The sequence below is a fragment of the Nelumbo lutea genome, chromosome 1 (assembly GCF_056320005.1).
Source record: "Nelumbo lutea isolate HS-2025 chromosome 1, American lotus-T2T, whole genome shotgun sequence".
In the NCBI taxonomy this organism is placed as follows: domain Eukaryota; kingdom Viridiplantae; phylum Streptophyta; class Magnoliopsida; order Proteales; family Nelumbonaceae; genus Nelumbo; species Nelumbo lutea.
Window position 1 is genome coordinate 64,794,221 of NC_142684.1, and position 18,836 is coordinate 64,813,056.

General features: G+C 41.9%; 1 protein-coding gene across 7 annotated transcripts in view; it reads right to left on the bottom strand.

Annotated features, from left to right (window-relative positions):
• Positions 1-253: 253 nt before the first annotated feature.
• LOC148874961 (uncharacterized) overlaps positions 254-18,836 on the bottom strand; it is a 29,414-nt gene continuing 10,831 nt past the window's right edge. For 2 of the 7 annotated variants that reach the window (XR_016105365.1, XR_016105366.1), the window contains exons 5-6: positions 1,554-1,594; positions 254-659 (exon numbers count right to left, since the gene is read on the bottom strand). The gene's annotated coding sequence lies outside the window, so the exon portion shown is untranslated. Of the gene's footprint in view, positions 804-1,186; positions 1,416-1,454; positions 1,595-18,836 lie in introns of those variants that run through there. The other 5 variants (XR_016105364.1, XR_016105362.1, XR_016105363.1 and 2 more) reach the window with 5 other exon arrangements.

The following is an 18,836-nucleotide window of genomic DNA, read 5'->3' on the forward strand; positions in this document are numbered from 1 at the left end:
CCGTTGTTTGGTTACCATATGGTAAATGTTGGAAAATTGATTTTCCATTGCTAGGCCAGTATGTCTTCCAAAATTGCATTGACATTAAACTACCATCAAGCTAGCTGAAAACAAAAAGATACCTTGCCCAATTTTAGTAACGGCCTTCGTATTACGGTATTAGTAAAAGTGTTGTCATAGTGGTGACTGGTGAGTGGTAATTGTCTAATTTTTACCATAATATTACAAACAAACAAAAATGATCTTTCTCTTACCTGAATACATTCTGAGAATTTTATCTTCTTAGAATAGATATAACTTTTTCAGCCAGTCTTTTTTATTTTAGAAGCAAATAAAACTTTCCATTAAGGTGGCCATAGCCACGGAAAGGATACAAAGGAAAATCAAGCCCTCAACAAAAAACAACAAAAGTAACAGAACAACGAAAGACCGAGATAACAGAGGCAGAAACCAGAACCCAAAACAGGGAAACTCAAAGAAACTAAACAACCACAAACCAAGACAAATCAGCTCGCACCAATGGCTCTAACCAATCAGGGCATACATTGACAAAAACACCCTAATCTGAAAGACCTCTTCGAGCCAAAGCATGAGCAACACCATTGCTTGATCTTCTAATGTAAAAGAAAGACACTGTAAGGTAAGGTTCTTCACCAATTCTGCAATATCTCTAGAAAGAAAGAAAGCTTCAGCACAAACATCAACTTTCCCAGCTTTTGCACTCTTGATCAAACTAAGGCAGTCTGATTCCACTTCTAAAATAGATAATCCACAGGAGATAGCCAGCTTCAACCCACACTTCACTGTCATAACCTCAGTATTGGACCTCACTTTCTCTCCAAACAAATATGGATTTTCCTCAAAATATTCAGATTAATAGTCTATAGGTGACAATAATTTAATAATAATGTGTTACCAGAAAAACTAAATTAATTATCACAATTAGAGTAATAAATATTTTCATGGTTTTGTACTTTTGTTAATACCTATTTTCCTCTGATAAGTTGACTGTTCTTCTCTGGAAAAATGAAGTTGACTATTGAATTGCCATCTAGTATGAGAAAAACTTAGAAATATTGAATCCTCAAAGTTGAAAAACCTCCCTCTACATCTAAGAATCCATAATAGACACTGGGCCTATTTTCATCAGATACAGATCAATATTGGACCTGATAATCAGATGATAGTTGAAAAACAACCAATAGACTGTTTCCTATTATTGTCTGGATAAAGTAACCAAAAACACAATTCAGATGGTTATAATTATCAGACCACATTAATTGTCAACCTAGGATATATCCTGGTGAGAACTGCATGAAGGACTCATCATCAGCAAGAGAAGCTTAAGCCACTGGTTTGAACAAATAAAAAAGGCAGATTCCATGCAGATGGCCTTCACTATCTTTCCTCACATCCTACCCCAAAAAATAAATTTCATATTTTAACACCCTGTTATGGCACCCAGATACAATTCTGGAGGTACTTTTTCCACAGGAGAAGTCAACTCAAAACAAACATTTTTACAGTATACAGACACCTATTTATGAACTTACCGCATTATTTTGGGGAGAGAGAGATGTACACAGCCTTACTCCTGCACATGCAAAGAGGTTGTTTCTAAGTGAGGTTTATAAAGCTATTTCCACAGCCTTATAAAATTTATGGGCATTTTCCTAACAAGTGAGGTTTAATGAGGTTTTGGCTTCCATCACAAATATGGGATCACAGAACTTAATGGGTCACATTGCTGGTTTTCATTACATCTATAAGCAATTTGTCTCTTTGCAAATATTTTTTTCATTAATTATTGAAGAAAAAACTTTTCAAGATTCTTAAAAGATTGTAGCAAATCCATTTTACCTACAAGAAAGTCTGAAAATGCCCTGCTTAATAATATGAATTTTATTTAACTTGTTGACTCTGTTCTAAAGGTGTTGCAAACTTTAATGTATATATAAACATAGGAAATTCACTAAAAACTTCCTCTCAGCTCATCTGATAATAACTAAAAAATAAAAACTGTGATATCCCTCCCAAGACCCAGATAGTTGGAACCATCATTGGGGTAATAACCCTTTTTCCCCTTCTGTCAGTACAGTAAAAAAAAAGTTCACTTATTCTATAAACCAGAAGAGGATGTAGAATTACTTATATTGCAATTCAACCTTAAGGAAAAGCCATTGAAAAACCTCTCATAGGGTTATAATCCAGGGAAACCCAGAGAGTCCTCAAAAGAACTAAAATACCAAAAATGAAAAAATTTCTTTAGACGACAGAACAACTCACTTTAATGCTTGAGTGGCATCTAAAAAGGCCATTACCCAATGTTGGTCCCAGCTATCTGGGGTCAGTCATGGGAGGGGCAGACTGGATACATTCCTAAACTTTGGCAATTTTTTTCCAACAAAGTGGCCGCTCTCAGACTTGAATAGCATCTATTAGTAAGAAAATGAAACCTGATCATCTAACTTTTAAGGCCTTAGAAATTTATCTAAGTCATTCATATAACATGATTTAAGTAAGAAAAATAATAGAAATGACTAATAATCATGGTGCAGGCATGTCATTGGGCCATCAAGTCCCAACTCCCAAGCCAAACCATGGAACTCTCAAGTGCTGTCAGTTGTGCCCATCATCACAGCATATTCTTGCAATTGACAATAAGACATGGAACTCACAAGTACTTTTAGTTGTGTTGCTAGTTTTTCTATGTTGAACTCAAAATATGGTCCCTCTAAAGCACATACGTTTCCATTGTGGAATCCAAATTCCAATGCACTTTAGATGAGCAAAACAACTCCAAATAACAAAGATTCACAATCCAGAATAACATCTTTGCATCCTGTTAGAGTTAGCCGAATAAGGGTAGATTAGTCATCTCACCTTGGTTAAGTTATGAGCTTATGTGGCAGTCTTATTAGAGGTTCTCTGTCCCATACTTAAGTAGGGGCAGTTTAGTCCTTGTACATTTAATTAGAAGCCTAATCACTATTAAGAGGTCGACTGATAGGGTTTAGCTATCAAGTTCGACAGTTCTTTCATCTTCTTCTTCTCTTCTCTTTCTTCTTCTCCTTACTGGTTCGGACTACTAGAATAGATATAACTTATAAAGTTTTTTATCACTTTACCCAAAATGCCCCCCAAACTAGCTGTTATATAGCTGTTGGGGGGCATTTATGTCATTCTTTTTCCTCTGAAAACCAAAATACATAAATACCACCCTATATAGTTGTTTATGGCTGTTGGGGGGTACGGCTAGTTCACCGGACGGGCTGAGCAATGCCTTCTACGGGCTCACGGGCCATGAGTGGCACGGCACACATAGTCGTGTCGTGTCATGCCGGCCCGTGTAGGGGTGAACATACGGTTTATTTGGTTAAAAACCAAACCAAATAAACCAAATTTTTTAAAACCAAAATAAAAAAATGAAAACCGAACTGAAACCGAATTACAATAAAACCGAAATAACCGAACTGAAATTTTCGGTTCGGTTTTCAGTTATTTTGGTTAAAAACCGAATTTAATTAATATTATATATTATATATTATAACCTATAATATATATTATAATATATATTATGAAATTGAGTTTCATCATAATACATTATATATAACATATTATATATTAAATGTTATATATTATATATTATATATTACATACTATATAATAAATTTTAGTTATTTTGGTTTTTCCGGTTAACCGAATTCTAAATCTAAAATCCGAAATTTTCAGTTCGATATTTCGATTTTAACCAAGTAATGCTCGCCCCTAGGCCTGTGGACCTAGAACCCCAGGCCTAGCATGGCCTGCGTGCCATTGTGTCGGGTCGTGCCGGGCCGCCGGCGGCACGACCCAATTTACACCTCTAATGAGAGCCCTCCAATTCCTACACTAGATGCATCACATGCCACTTCAAAGACTTCAGAAAAGTCTGGAAGTTGTAAAATAGGTGCCTTTGTCATTTTCCTCTTGATAGTCTCAAATGCCTTAATTGCTGCCTTGGTCCAATTAAATTCACCTCTTTTCATTGCATCTGTAATTGGAGCCATGATAGTGCTGAGCCCCTTAATAAATCTTCTATAAAAAGTTGCTAGGCTGCAGAAGCTTCTAACCTCCTGAAAATTGGTAGGTAGGGGCCATTCTAAGATAGACTTTACTTTCTCGGGATCAACGCTATGGCTGTATATAAGAATATCATCAAAATAAACAACTAGGAAACAACTAATGAAGGATCGAAGTACCTGGATCATCATCCTCATGAAAGTACTAGGAGCATTGGTTAGTCCAAATGGCATAACTAACCACTCATATAAGCCATCTTTTGTCTTAAATGTTGTCTTCCACTTCTTGAAGATTATCAGTTTTATGATGTTTTTTATGAGTAGATGTTTAATGTTAGTTGTTAGATAGGAGGTGGGGACAACAGTAGTTATGCGAGTCTAAATTTTATTATGTTTTTGTGTCTTATATATGCTGTTTTATGTCTTGCCGCCCTATAAGGGCATAGTTGTCTTTGTACTGCTCTATTATTTTTAATATAAATAATAAGTGAAGGGGGAGGCCAGATTATTGCTCTCCTTTCTTTTCAACTTCTCTTCTTCTCTTCTTCCTTCAAGAAACTCCTTTTATTTCATATTTTTTAATTCAGCAAGCTTTCTACTTGGTATTAGAGCAGTGGTTAGGGTTTCTAGAAGAATTCTCATGCAGCCCTAGATCAGCCGACTGCATGAAGTAAAGGGCTGATCGATCTGCTGTAGATTGCCCAGTTCTTGGATTTTTTTTGTGGGATCTAGTCATCAGGAAGGTGATCTACTGTTTGGCATCAAAATCAAGAAGAACTGGAGTACGGGGAAGAGTCATTGAAAAGTTGGACTCTTTGTTTTTTATATATCTTGGGCGGCCAGGTATTGTTAGCTTTCTTTTGATTTCCTAAGGAGTGCAGTTTGGTTTTTGGATTTTTCTGAGCCTCCTGGAGTGATCGAGTCACTCTTCTCTCTGTTGGGAGGCGTGGGGAGGAGAGAGATTTCTCTCCAACTAGGGTTTTCTTCTTTCGGAAGGGTTTGTTTCTGTGTGTGTGATATTAAATTGTTTTTGGAAGGTTTTCAATCTATTTTTTCTTACTGTTCAACTGTTTCAAGTAAGATGAGAGTTGAAATACTGAGATGAAATCTACTGGTACTGTGGGACTGGGTGTTGGAGGTAGTAGTGATATTTTTGGGTCTGGGATCATTACTACAGACTCTTCCCGATGGGTGCAGGAAAATTACATGGTAATGTCCTGGCTGTGTAATTCTATGTTACCTCATATTGCAAAAATTTTCCTATGGGCTAATACCGCTAAGGAGATTTGGGATGGAGTGATTAAAACCTACTCTTAGAAACAAAATTAAGCCAGAGTCTATCAGTTAAGGAATCATGTGATAAGTATGAAACAGGGAGAAAAACCTCTTATTGTGTATTTCTCCATGCTGAATACCCTATGGAAGGAAATAGATCACTTAGAAACTATGGTATAGGAAAGTGTAAATGATGCAGCAACCTATCACAGACTGGTAGAGAGGAATAGGGTTTTTGAGTTCTTGGCAGGGCTGAACCCTAAATTCGACATTGCTAGGCAGCATATTCTTTCTAGGGAGGGTGTGACACTCTTTCAAGCCTATGCCTTTGTCTCTGGAGAGGAGAGTAGGAGGAATGTAATGCTGAGACAGCCTGGGATTGACCAGTTGGCTATGGTTGGTACAACAAAACCTAAGCCAAATGGAGACAAGGGAAGTAGTGAGACTAGAAGGGAAGATAAGAAGGACTTGGTGTGTGATTATTGCAAGAAACCAAAGCATACCAGGGACACTTGTTGGAAGCTTCATCCAAATCTTATGCCTGCCCGGATAAGGAACAAGAAAGGAAATGCAAATGTAGCCACTATAGGAGACTCTTTGGTCCCTCTTTCCCAAACAGATTGGGAATCCATTGCAATAGCAGCAATGAGGACAGAATTGGAGAGGTTTGGACAGCTTAAGAGTAAGAAAGATTCACCTAGCACTAACCTTCTAGATGGACAGCAGAATGCAGGAGCCAGCTACATCTCTTCCTTTGCACATATAGGTAGTTCATATGCAACTGCAAATCTTGCATCCACTTCAGGTAAGGAGGGACCTCCCTGGATTATAGACTCAGGAGCATCTAAGCACATGACTAATGCCTTTACCCTTTTCAGTTCCTATCAGTTGTGTTCTGGTAGAGACAGAATCTCTACAGCAGATGGTTCACATATTCCCATTGCTGGGAAAGGGGCAGTAAGAGTGACCAATGATATAACTCTGTCTTCTGTCTTACATGTCCCTAGACTTCATACCAACCTATTGTCTGTTACTTCTTCAACGAAGAATTTGAATTGTTCTGTGACCTTTCTTCCTAGTAATTGTGTTTTGCAGGATCTGGAGTCAAAGAAGATGATTAGAGTGGCCGTGAGGTGAATGGAGTCTACCTTCTGGATGAGATTCCGAGACATCAGGGCCATCATGTTAGCAGCAGCAGTAGTAGTGGGTCAGAGTCTGTGAACTAGATTATACTGGCACAATCGCTTGGGACACCTTTCTTTTAGTTCTTTGAAATGTCTTTTACCAAAGTTGTTTGAGTCTGTTCAGTTATCTACTTTGGAGTGTGAGAGTTGTCTTATGGACGCATTCCTCGGGAAGACGTATCATCGCGGCCGGCAGCAACAGGAACCTGACCCACCGCCAGCAACAGCAGTGATTCAATGATTCTCATCCTACCCAGTTTGGCAACAACAGCCTTGTCTAGATTAGATTAGATCATCTTGCTTGTTCTTATCTTATTGTTCTTATCTTATTGCTCTTATCTTATCTTGTTAGTAGATTATCAGATTAGGATTAGCTTATCTTATCCTTAGCAAGATAGAACTGGAAGTTTCCCTATTCAGCAAGGAGACTCCCTAAGATTAGGACTCTTGTAATCTTCTATTTAAGGAGACACCATTATTGAATGAGGATATCGAATATTCAGTTAAAGAAGTGAGTTAAGAGAGTTGGTGATCTCTTGAACAAATCACCAGAGGCGCCAAGATAGGTTCATCAAGAGCAGGAAGAACAAGGGAAAACAGGAGGTTTTCCCCGTGGACCGACCCGTGATGAGATCCTATTCCCGGGCCCTCAACAACTTGGTATCAGAGCAAGGCGTCATGGGAGATCTGAAGTAGCTACCATCCAGGGTCCACGACCTCAAGCACCAACTCGTGGAGACCAGCTCCGAAGTTCGTGAGATCAAAGACGAAGTGAGAGAGCTGCAACATCTAATGGAGCTATTCCTTTCTAACAGGGAAGGGAACTTTGAAGGAGGGACAGCCGCTAACGGCCACCGACCAGATCTGCCAGAGTCTTTCGGCGAACAGCAGTCCGTTAGCCAAGGAGCCGCAGTCATCCCCAAGTACAACAGGTTGGAATTCCCGTCGTACAACGACAATGGAGACCCCTTAGGCTAGCTGTATCACTGCGAGCAGTTTTTTCAGAATCAATGGACAGATAAGTTAAGTCTAGCCGCCTTTCACTTAACAGAGGAAGCACAACTTTGGTTTTATCGGTTAGAGCAAGAAGAACCCGGGCTCAGTTGGCCCCAGTTTAAGTCCTATTGCCTTCTTAGGTTCGGACCCCCACTGACCAGCAACCCCCTGGGCAAGCTGATTAACCTTAAACAGACCGGCACAGTGGCTGAATACCAGCGACAGTTCCAAACCCTCCTCGCGAGGGCATCCTCCGTGCGACCCGACCAGCAAGTGGATATGTTCACGGCAGGGCTAGCAGAACTCCTGCGGGTGGATGTCGAGATGCAGAATCCCCCAAATTTGGTCACAACCATGAACTTAGCCTGCGCGTTCGAGCGCAAGCTGTAGCTCAGCCGCGGAATTTTTAATGTGGGTCGTCCACCAAACTCATGGGTACCCCCAAGATCAGCAACAACAACCCCCTCTTCTGCTACCAGCCAGGAACTGAAATCTCACACAACCACCGCCTCTAGACCAGTGACAAGTACAGGTAGTACCATGGCCGCTCCACCCATTAAGCGTTTGACCAGGGCAGAAATGGCAGAACGCCGAGCGAGAGGCCAATGTTTCAACTGTGATGACCTCTACTCGGAAGGACATAGATGCAAGAGGCTTTTTTGCCTCCTCATCGATGAACAAGAGGAGGATGGAGAAGAACCTGTCATATTCAAGCCAGAGATCTCTCTCCATGCGATCACTGGTATTAAAACCTCTCAGACCATGCAGTTACAAGCACAGATGGCAAGTCAACTGGTGCGCATTCTCGTCGATTCAGGGAGCACATACAACTTCATAAGTGAACATGTCGTCCTTCAGTTGAAACTACCAATGGAACTCCGGTCGTGACTACAGGTAGCCGTCGCAAATGGTGAGAGAGTTCACAGTCCAGGAATTTGTAAGGACGTGCCGATACAGGTCAATTCTGAACTGTTTCTTGTTGATTTATTTGTACTCTCATTGGATGGATTCGATATTGTTCTTGGGGTCAAATGGTTAATTACCCTAGGCTCGATTTTACGGGACTTCAATGCACTCACAATGACATTCCACCTACATGGGAAGCAAGTTTCATGGCACGGTTGCAGGGTTAAAGAAAAGACACCACGGGTCCATGCACTTCAGACAGAACCGGCAGCCATGGAAAAGCTCCTCGCCGAGTTTTCAGATCTATTCTAGGAACCCAAGGGAGTCCCTCCTCCCCAAGCTTGCGACCATCGCATTCCTTTGGTGGTGGGTTCAGCACCAGTCGTTGTCCGGCCTTATCGCTAACCACACCTACAGAAGGACGAGATAGAAAAACAGTGTACAAAGATGCTGAAACAAGGAATCATACGCAAAAGTCACTCCCCCTTCTCTTTGGCGGTTCTGTTGGTGGCGAAGCAGGATGGATCGTGGAGGTTCTGTGTTGACTATAGAGAACTCAATGACCGGACGATCAAAGATAAGTTCCCTATTCCCGTTGTGGACGAACTGCTGGATGAGTTGCATGGTGCTCAGTATTTCTCTAAAGTTGGACCTCAGGTCCGGGTATTTCCAGGTTCGCATGGCTCCCGGTGACATGAAGAAGACTACTGCCTTTCGCACCTACCATGGCCACTTCGAATTTTTAGTCATGTCATTCGGTCTCTCCAATGCCCCATCCACATTTCAGTCATTAATGAATGAGGTATTTCAGCCCAATCTGTGCAAATTTGTTTTAGTTTTCTTTGATGATATCCTCGTTTACAGCAAATCATGGGTTGAGCATGTGCACCATCTGCAGACCGTTTTCGAGCTCCTACGCCAACACAAATTATTCCTCAAACGGTCCAAGTGCTCCTTCTGAAGGGATAGGAAATCCATCATATGGACGCCCAAAGATTGCGGAATAAAGGGGGCGAATTTCAAAAATTTTTCTCTCCCTTCAACTGGGAATCGAATTCCCTATTTAGAAAATCATATTTTCAAGGATCTTTCTTGAACCATAAACTGAACTAGATCTGAACCAAAAGGAGTAGGGAGAGATAATACCTGATACAGAGAAATAATATCACTCAATGGAGGTGTTCACGCCCAAGGTAGGATCCAAAATCTGCTCCCACTGAAGATGGCGCAGTGCAGGGTGGAGTAGAATCAGCAGTGTTCTTCCAAAAGAATTTGATCCTTCTCAAGAATCACTTGGACGGCTTGTGAATACAACTCCCACCAATCTTTTCTCCAAAAGATTGGAATCAAGATCCAATCTTGATTTCTCCCAAGGAATGGAGATCAAACTGCTGTAGGCAGCGGCTGCAGGAAGGAGGCGGCAAGAGAGTATTTGTAGGGTGCAGAATTCTCTCTTCTGTGATTTCAGCTCTGAAGACAAGACTATCTCTGTGTTTGTCTGTTGTGTCTAAAGGCTGCCGCCCCCTCTTCCTTTTATAGACTTAAAGGGATTAGCTCCTAATCCCATTAGGAGTTGCTAACCCAAATCATATCTGGATTAGAAGTCCCTTTAAGATAAGGGATAATCCTTATCTTATCTGCAAATTAGATCAGCCATCTCCTAATCTAATTAGGAAGTTTCCATATCTAAATCTCATTTAGATCTTGGACTCTCTGAGTGGATAGGGTGTGGGCCCAATCCTATCAGTTGATCTTATCTCAGAATTCGCCCCTTAAGTGACTAATCAGATTAGCCCAGCTCGAAATGGGCTTAAGGCCCATTTAAGGTTATGTATTCATTTAGCCTTCCAAACTGCTGCCCAGTTGGGCTTCCTTGTATTGCGTGGGACCCAAACATTGATCTACACATCAGCCACATGGGTTCAACCCAGCCTTTGTTACAAGGCCTGGTCGAATACACTGTTATGGACAATGCATCCCTTGAAACCCATCAGATGGGCTCTATGGGCCCAACACTTACCCTAAGTGGTCCCTGGGCCAAGCCACCTTGTAACACCCAGGGACTGTGGGCAGATGCAAGATTAGCCCATCAAGTATTATCCTCAATGGTCTTACACTTAACCTCTCAGCCCATAATGATCATACACTGCCCGACAAGAGAGGACCTCTCCCTTGGCTGCAAGGAACAGTGTTGCATTCTCTCTGGTATGGATCCCGGGAATTAAAACCTTTTGCAAATCATTTCAAAACCATAATTTATATACTTTTATATCTCATATAAAATATATTTTGCAAAACAAATCTCAATGATTGAAATCGGCTGTTGGCAGTCTTGGTTTCCATCAGTGAGAGTGCATCCCCGATCATTACCTTTGTCCGACAAAGGGGCTGATCCTGTCACTATGATCACCCATTCAGATGAATTCTCAGACTGTCCCAACATACCCAGGTTTTGACCCCCACTAAGGATCTCACTGATTGATACATCAAAGACAGCCCAATCTGACACCTAGTGCAGTATCATAATCGAGTCTAGGGGTCGGGTGTAACTTTCCAGTTTTGCCCATCAATCTCCAAGGTCCAGGGCAATACTGGAAATCTGGTCCAGTTCAAAGATTCAATTAATCCTACACTGTATGTGCCTAGGGTCTCACCCCGGCAGCTGAGACAAGCCACCCCAACCGACTTGGTGGCACCACAGTGTCAGCCTTGTCAGGATAGGTCTTCCCAGACCGACCCACTGGCTGTGAACATTCTAAACTAACACAAGTCTCATTAAGTGTCCAGTTTAAGGGTATTACACATAAACATACCAGGGGAACATGAATCAAATATGTACTTTTATTCATTTACAATAAACTCATAAAGTACATCATTTTGATTGAAGCTAAGGGCATACAAAACTGTCTAACACCTTCAGGGAGCGACAAGTTCTTTATCTCAGCCACGTCATCAATGGGCAGGGTGTGACAGTTGATAGTTCCAAAATTCAGGCTATAAAAGAATGGCCCAAGCCTCAATCAGCCAAGGCCTTACGCGGATTCCTCGGATTAACGGGTTACTACCACAAATTTGTACAAAACTATGGATTATTGGCGGCCCCGTTAACCAACCTAAAGAAAAATTCCTTCCAGTGGGACGACGCAGCCGATGAAGTTTTTCTAACACTACGAAATGCCCTGTCTTCCACCCCAGTCTTGCAATTACCAAATTTCGCCCTCGAATTTATAGTCGAGTGCGATGCCTCCGGAGTAGGTATCGGGGCTGTATTACAACAGCAAGGGCACCCGATTGCTTTCTTCAGCCGCAGACTGGCCGATCGGCATCTGAAGCTTCTAGCCTATGAGCGCGAACTAATCGGCCTAGCCCGAGCCGTCCAGCATTGGAGGCCGTATTTGTGGGGGCGGTCGTTCGTCGTCAAAACCGATCATTACAGCCTCAAATACCTGTTAAAGCAACGTCTCACCACTTCCCCTCAGCCGCATTGGGTTAGCAAACTGCTCGGGTTCAACTTTCGGGTGGAATACAAGGCGGGGTCCTCAAATCGCGCAGCTGATGCCTTGTCTAGGCGAGATGAAGACGCGATGGCTCTGTGTGGCATTTCCCAACCCCGGATCTCTCTGTTTGATGACATTAAGAAGGCAGCACCACAGTCCCCGAAATGGTCGCTCTTAGTCCAGAAGATCCAGTTTGGCATTGCCGACCCCAATTGGTCACTTCAAGACGGGTTGGTACTATATAAGGGACAAGTCCATCTTTCGCCAAACTCCCCGTTGATTCCCACCAGCATCCATAACTCCACCCATGAAGGCATTCAGAAAACGCTACACCGCGTCCGGGCTGATTTCCATTGGCGAGGTATGAAGACTTCTATTCGAGATTTTGTCCAGAATTGCTACACGTGCCAACAGCATAAATGGGAAAACCTACACCCGGCAGGCCTCCTTCAGCCCCTTTCCATTCCGACACAGATCTGGGCCAACATCTCCATGGACTTCATTGGGGGACTACCCAAGGTAGGTGGCAAATCAGTTCTCTTCGTGGTAGTCGATCGCTTCTCTAAATACGTCCACTTCATTCCTCTATCACACCCGTACAGTGCCACTTCAGTTGCCCTCGCCTTCTTTACACATGTTTTTTGCTTACATGGGTTACCATAATCCATCGTCAGCGATAGGGACCCAGTTTTCACTAGTGCCTTCTGGAAGGAGTTATTCCAGCTACACGGCACCACCCTGGCCTACTCATCAGCTTATCAGCCACAAACCGACGTTCAGACGAAAGTGGTCAACCGCACAATCGAGATGTATCCCCGTTGTTTCATAGGCGATCAACCGCGACGGTGGGTGGATTGGCTCCCTTGGGTCGAGTACTGTTACAACACAGCCTACCATTCTTCCCTCGGCATGACTCCCTTTCATGTCGTTCATGGCCGGGATCCTCCCCACTTGCTGTCCTACGAGCCCGGTTCTACAAGTTTGGAAGCAATTGATCACTCCTTACAAGAACGCAGCGCCCTCCTAGCAGATGTCCACCTTCACTTACAGCAGGCCCAGCTCCACATGAAGCTCAACTATGACAAGAACCACCGGGAATTGTCGTTCGATCCAGGACAATTTGTTTGGTTAAAACTCCAGCCCTACCGGCAACGCTCCTTGCGCCACAAGGCTGCCCCGAAGCTAGCCCCTAAGTTCTATGGGCCCTTCAAGGTTCTATGACAGATTGGCAGTGTGGCCTACTAGCTGGAATTGCCAGAGACCAGCCGGATTCATGATGTCTTCCACATCTCCTTGCTGAAGCCATTTACGGGTGTTCCTCCGGACCAAGTCCCCTCCTTGCCACCCTTGAAAGATGGCAAACTGGTTCCCCAACCTAAAGTTGTCACCCGCTCTCGTTTCAATCGTGAAATTCTTGAAGTCTTGGTGGAATGGTGTAATTTACCATCAGTCGAAGCTACATGGATCCCATTGGCAGAGTTCCACGCCACATATCCGGAGTTCGAGCTTGAGGACAAGCTCGTAGTCCAGGAGGGGAGTAATGTTATGGATGCATTCCTCGGGAAGACGTACCATCGCCGCCGGCAGCAACAGGAACCTGACCCACCGCCAGCAGTAGCAGTGATTCAATGATTCTCATCCTACCCACGACAACAACAGCCTTATCTAGATTAGATTAGATCATCTTGCTTGTTCTTATCTTATTGCTCTTATCTTATCTTGTTAGTAGATTATCAGATTAGGATTAGCTTATCTTATCCTTAGCAAGATAGAACTAGAAGTCTCCCTATTCAGCAAGGAGACTCCCTAAGATTAGGACTCTTGTAATTTCCTATTTAAGGAGACACCATTATTGAATGAGGATATCGAATATTCAGTTAAAGAAGTGAGTTAGGAGAGTTGGTGATCTCTTGAACAAATCACTAGAGGTGCCAAGATAGGTTCATCAAGAGCAGGAAGGAACAAGGGAAAACATGAGGTTTTTCCCGTGGACCAACCCGTGACTTGATCCTATTCCCAGGCCCTCAACAAGTTGTCAGTTAGGAAAGCATTGTAGATAGCCTTTTAAACCAAGTAATAAAATTACTTTTGCTTTTTAATATTGTTCACACTGATGTATAGGGGCCATATCATATCCCTTCCATGGGAGGATTCCGGTACTTTCTATTGTTTGTGGATGATTATACACGATATTCTTGGATATATTTGATGAGATCACGTGATGAGGTTCCTAACTTCGTACTACAATTCCACCAAATGGTTTTCACACAATTTGGAGTGAGAACTAAGGTTTTTATATCAGATAATGCCAGAGAGTACTTTGAGAATGACCTGACCACGTATTTCCTAGAACATGGGGTAATTCATCAGAGCAGTTATGCATATACACCACAACAGAATGGAGTTGCTAAGAGAAAAAACAAACACATTGTGGAGGTGGTAAGGAGTCATATGGTGTGTTCTTCAATTCTTGTGCAGTTCTAGGGAGATGCAGTTCTTATAGTCGTGCATTTGATTAACCGTCTTCCTTCACGGACCTTGGGGTTTAAGGTGTCATTTAGTCTGTTCTTTTCCAGATGGGAGATATTTCATATACCTCATTGCAAGAAATTGGATCTTGAGGCCAAGAAATGTGTTTTTCTTGGGTATGCTCAGAACCAAAAGGGGTATTGCTATTATGATCCAATGTTAAGGAGCAGATTTGTCACAATGGATGTTACCTTCTTTGGATCCACCTTCTTCTTCTTGAGTGGTTCTCCTCCGGGGGGTGAGTTTTGTGGAGGAGAACTCACAATCTGTTCCTCTTCCTGTTTCTTTGATGCCTTCATCAGTTCAGCCAGCACCTACACCTCCAGTTCCATTACCTAAGCCACTACGAGCAACCTCATAGAAATATCAACACCGGCAGATGATGGTTGACTCCACACATCCTCAACCCACTCCACTCTCTATCAGTCCTTCCGAAACTCCAAATTCAGCAGATACAATTCCAAGTATTCCTCTTGAGCTTGAGCCTGTTATGTTTTATGATGATAATGTTCCTGTTCCTATCACCATTGTTGCAGCTGATTCCACCGACCTTGATCTTCCCACTACACTTCGTAAGGGGAAGAGAGTGTACAACCCATTGCATTTCACATCATCTTTCCTACAGTGCCTTATCACCCTCCTACCGTGCTTTTCTTTCTTCCCTGGATTCTATACGTAGGAATGTTACTGAGGCTCTCCCTAAACTTGAGTGGAAAACAGCCATGCAAGATGAGATGGATGCTTTGGTTAAAAACCAAACTTGGGAAATAGTTGATCTCCCCCAGACAAGGAGACAGTCGGATGTAGATGGGTATTCATAGTGAAGTATAGGGCTAATGTCAAGATAGAGAGGTACAAGGCAGGGTTGGTAGAAAAAGGGTATACTCAGACCTACGGTGTTGATTATCTAGAAACCTTTGCACCAGTAGCTAAGATGAGTTCAGTTTGTATCCTTTTATCTCTAGCAGCCACTTATTCATGGCCTTTGTTCCAGCTTGATGTAAAAAATGCCTTCCTCAATGGTGATTTACAGGAGGAGGTATATATGGACATTCCAGGAGGCTCTTATGAGAATGTTGGTAAGGGAAAGGTGTGCAAATTCAAAAAATCTCTGTATTGGTTTGACAGGTTCGGAGGGGCAATCATCCGTTTTGGATACACACAAACACAGTCTGATCATATTCTCTTCATGAAGAGGAGAGATGCTCTGGTGTCAATTCTGATTGTTTATGTGGATGATATAGTGGTGACAGGAAATGATCTGGAGGAGATTGATGATCTAAACAAATCATTGCAGCAATTTGAAATCAAAGATCTTGGTGAGCTCAAATGCTTCTTGAGGATTGAAGTTGCAAGATTCAAGCATAGGATCTTTATTTCACAGAGGAAGTATGTACTTGACCTATTGTGGGAGACTAGGAAGCTGGGGACCAAACCAACAGACACTCCTATTGATCCAAATCACAGAGTTAATGGGTGGATGGTGAGCTAGTAAAGGATGTAGGGAGACATCAAAGAATGGTGGGCCGACTGTTGTATTTGTGTATGACACGACAAGATATTTCTTATGCTGTCAATGTTGTGAGTCAGTACATGCATGCACCATAGGTTTAGCATTAGGAAGCTATTGAGAGGATACTTGCATATCTGAAAAAGCACCCTGGTAGAGGCATTCTTTTCTCAAATCATGAGAATCTGAAGCTAGAGTCCTATACAGATGCAAAATGGGCAGGATGCTTAGATGACAGGAGGTCTACATCAGGAGTGTATACCTTTGTAGGTGGAAACTAAGAAGCACGCAGATGTGACAAGGTCAAATGTAGAGGCTGAGTATAGATCCATGGCTCGTGGTGTCTCAGAACTTCTTTGGGTTAGATCTCTTTTGAGTAGGATTGGGGTGAAAGCAAAGGAACCTATGATGTTATACTCATGGTTCAAAGTATCAATACAATACGCCTGTTTCCAGGTGTTTCGGACCCCCAATTTTTTTAATAATAAAAAGCATGTTAAAAGCTTTCCAAAAAAAAACAAAATGTGAAAAAAAAACTAAAAAAAATAAAGTTTCGGCCGTTTCTAAGTACCGTAATATCGTATCGATACTTTGAACCTTGGTTATACTGCGACAATCAGGCTACAATCAATATTGCTCACAATCCAATTCAGCATGATAGTACAAAACACATTGAAGTTGATAGATACTATAAGAGAAAGGGTAACAACCGGAGAAGTCTTTTTGCCTTATGTATCTTCAGAGTTGCAGTTGGCTGATGTTCTCACTAAAGGGGTGGCAAAGAACAAGCTTGAACATGATCTACGCAAGTTGGGAATGTGTGACATTACTCCCAATTTGAGGAGGAGTGTTGAAGATTAATCAGTTTTATGATTTTTTTATGAGTAGATGTTTTATGTTAGTTGTTAGATAGGAGGTGGCGACCACAGTAGTTATGTGAGTCCAAATTTTGTTATGTTTTTGTGTCTTATATATGTTGTTTTATGTCTTGCCGCCCTATAAGGGCATAGTTGTCTTTGTACTGCACTATTATTTTTAATATAAATAATAAGTGAAGGGGGCGGCCAGATTATTGCTCTCCTTTCTTTTCAACTTCTCTTCTTCTCCTCTTCTCCTTCTCTCTTCCTTCTTTCTTCAAGAAACTCATTTTATTTCATATTTTTTAATTCAGCAAGCTTTCTACTCCACTCATCACCAAGCCTAATCCGTATTTGATGATAGCCACTCCTTAGATCGATCTTAGCAAAAATGGTCGCTCCAATCATCATGTCAAGCATGCCATCAAGCCTAGGAATTGGGAACCTATACTTGATAGTAATCTTGTTGATTTCTCTACTATCAACGCACATACACCAAGAACCATCTTTCTTTGGAGTGAGAAGAGCTGGAATAGCACATGGACTAAGGCTTTCTCTAATAAAACCTTTCTTTAGGAGGTCATCAACTTGTCATTTAAGTTCAGCTTGCTCTATAGGATTCATACGATAAGCTGGTAAGTTGGGCAATTGTGAACTTGGCTGCAAGTCAATAGCATGTTGGATGTCTCTCATGGGCGGCAACTCATTAGGTAGCTCTTCTGGTGCCAAATTTGAAAACTCATCCAACACTTGGACCACTTCAACTCCTGTCTCCTTGCTTTCTACTTCAAACTCATTTTTGGAGAGAATGCAATGGTTTTTTCTTAGATTCAGCAACAGGCCCTTGAGCTCTAGTCTCCTTGAGGTGGTTTGGGCCGTCTGGCATGCCTTTTAATAACTTCTAGTGACATTGGCTTCATAATAACTTGCCTCCCATTAAATAGGAAGTGATAGGTGTTCTCCCTTCCACAATGGTAGATATCCCTATCGTACAACTAAGGCCTTCCAAGCAATATGTGTGTAACATTCACAGGAACAACGTCACACCAAATAAAATCAGAATAACTACCGTAAGAAATAGTCACAAGGGCCCATTTAGTTACTGGAATTGTTGTCTTATCAACCCAAGCAATCTTGCATGGTTGTGGTGTCAACTTTAGTCAATCCACAGTGACTTCAGAAATCACATTCATACTACTGCCACCATCTACGATGAACTTACAACTCCACTCTTTACTATAGTTTGAAATATTGTTGTACGAAGCCAATCTTCCTTGATTTCTTCATTTGGGGATGTAAGAATACGTCGAACTACACCAACACAGTTGCTGTCTTCATCTAAAGCATCACCATCAGTGAAGGAATAATCCTCTTCTTCAGCTAAGTCATCACCTGGGTCACCTATCGCTTCAATTCCATCTTCATAAATGATATTAAGCCTTTTGGTAGGACATTGGTAATCCATATGGCCCTTTCCTCCACATCTAAAACAACTAGTATTAAGCTGTTTTTTCTGAGTAACACCACTAACAATTCATACTCTTATAGTCAGCCCCTTGATAAGGTCTAGACTCACTAGGCTTATTAGAGCTGGCATTAGAATATGCTGGCTTAGAAGTCTATCCCCCATCTGCTTGCTTACAAGCTGCATACTCCCAAGTTTGTGATACAAATTGCCTTGTATCTGTTTGCTTTAAACTCTTCCTCAATTTTGACAGAAACTTGGTAGGCATCCTCTAAGTCAAAGACTTGAGAAGTTACCATCTCTTTCTTAATTTCAGCCCATAGTCCATTCTTGAATTGAGCCAACGTTTGCCTCTCACTTTCAGTAGTATCACATCTAATAGATAATTCATCAAATTTACGCATGTATTCAACTACAAATAGCGTGCCTTGCTTGAGGTTAGTCAATTCCTCATATAACTCATCTTGTTAGTCCATTGGGAGGTACTTGTCTCTCAAATGTTTCTTCATTTCTGGCCATGTAGAAATAAGACCATCACCTCTATTCTCCAATTGTC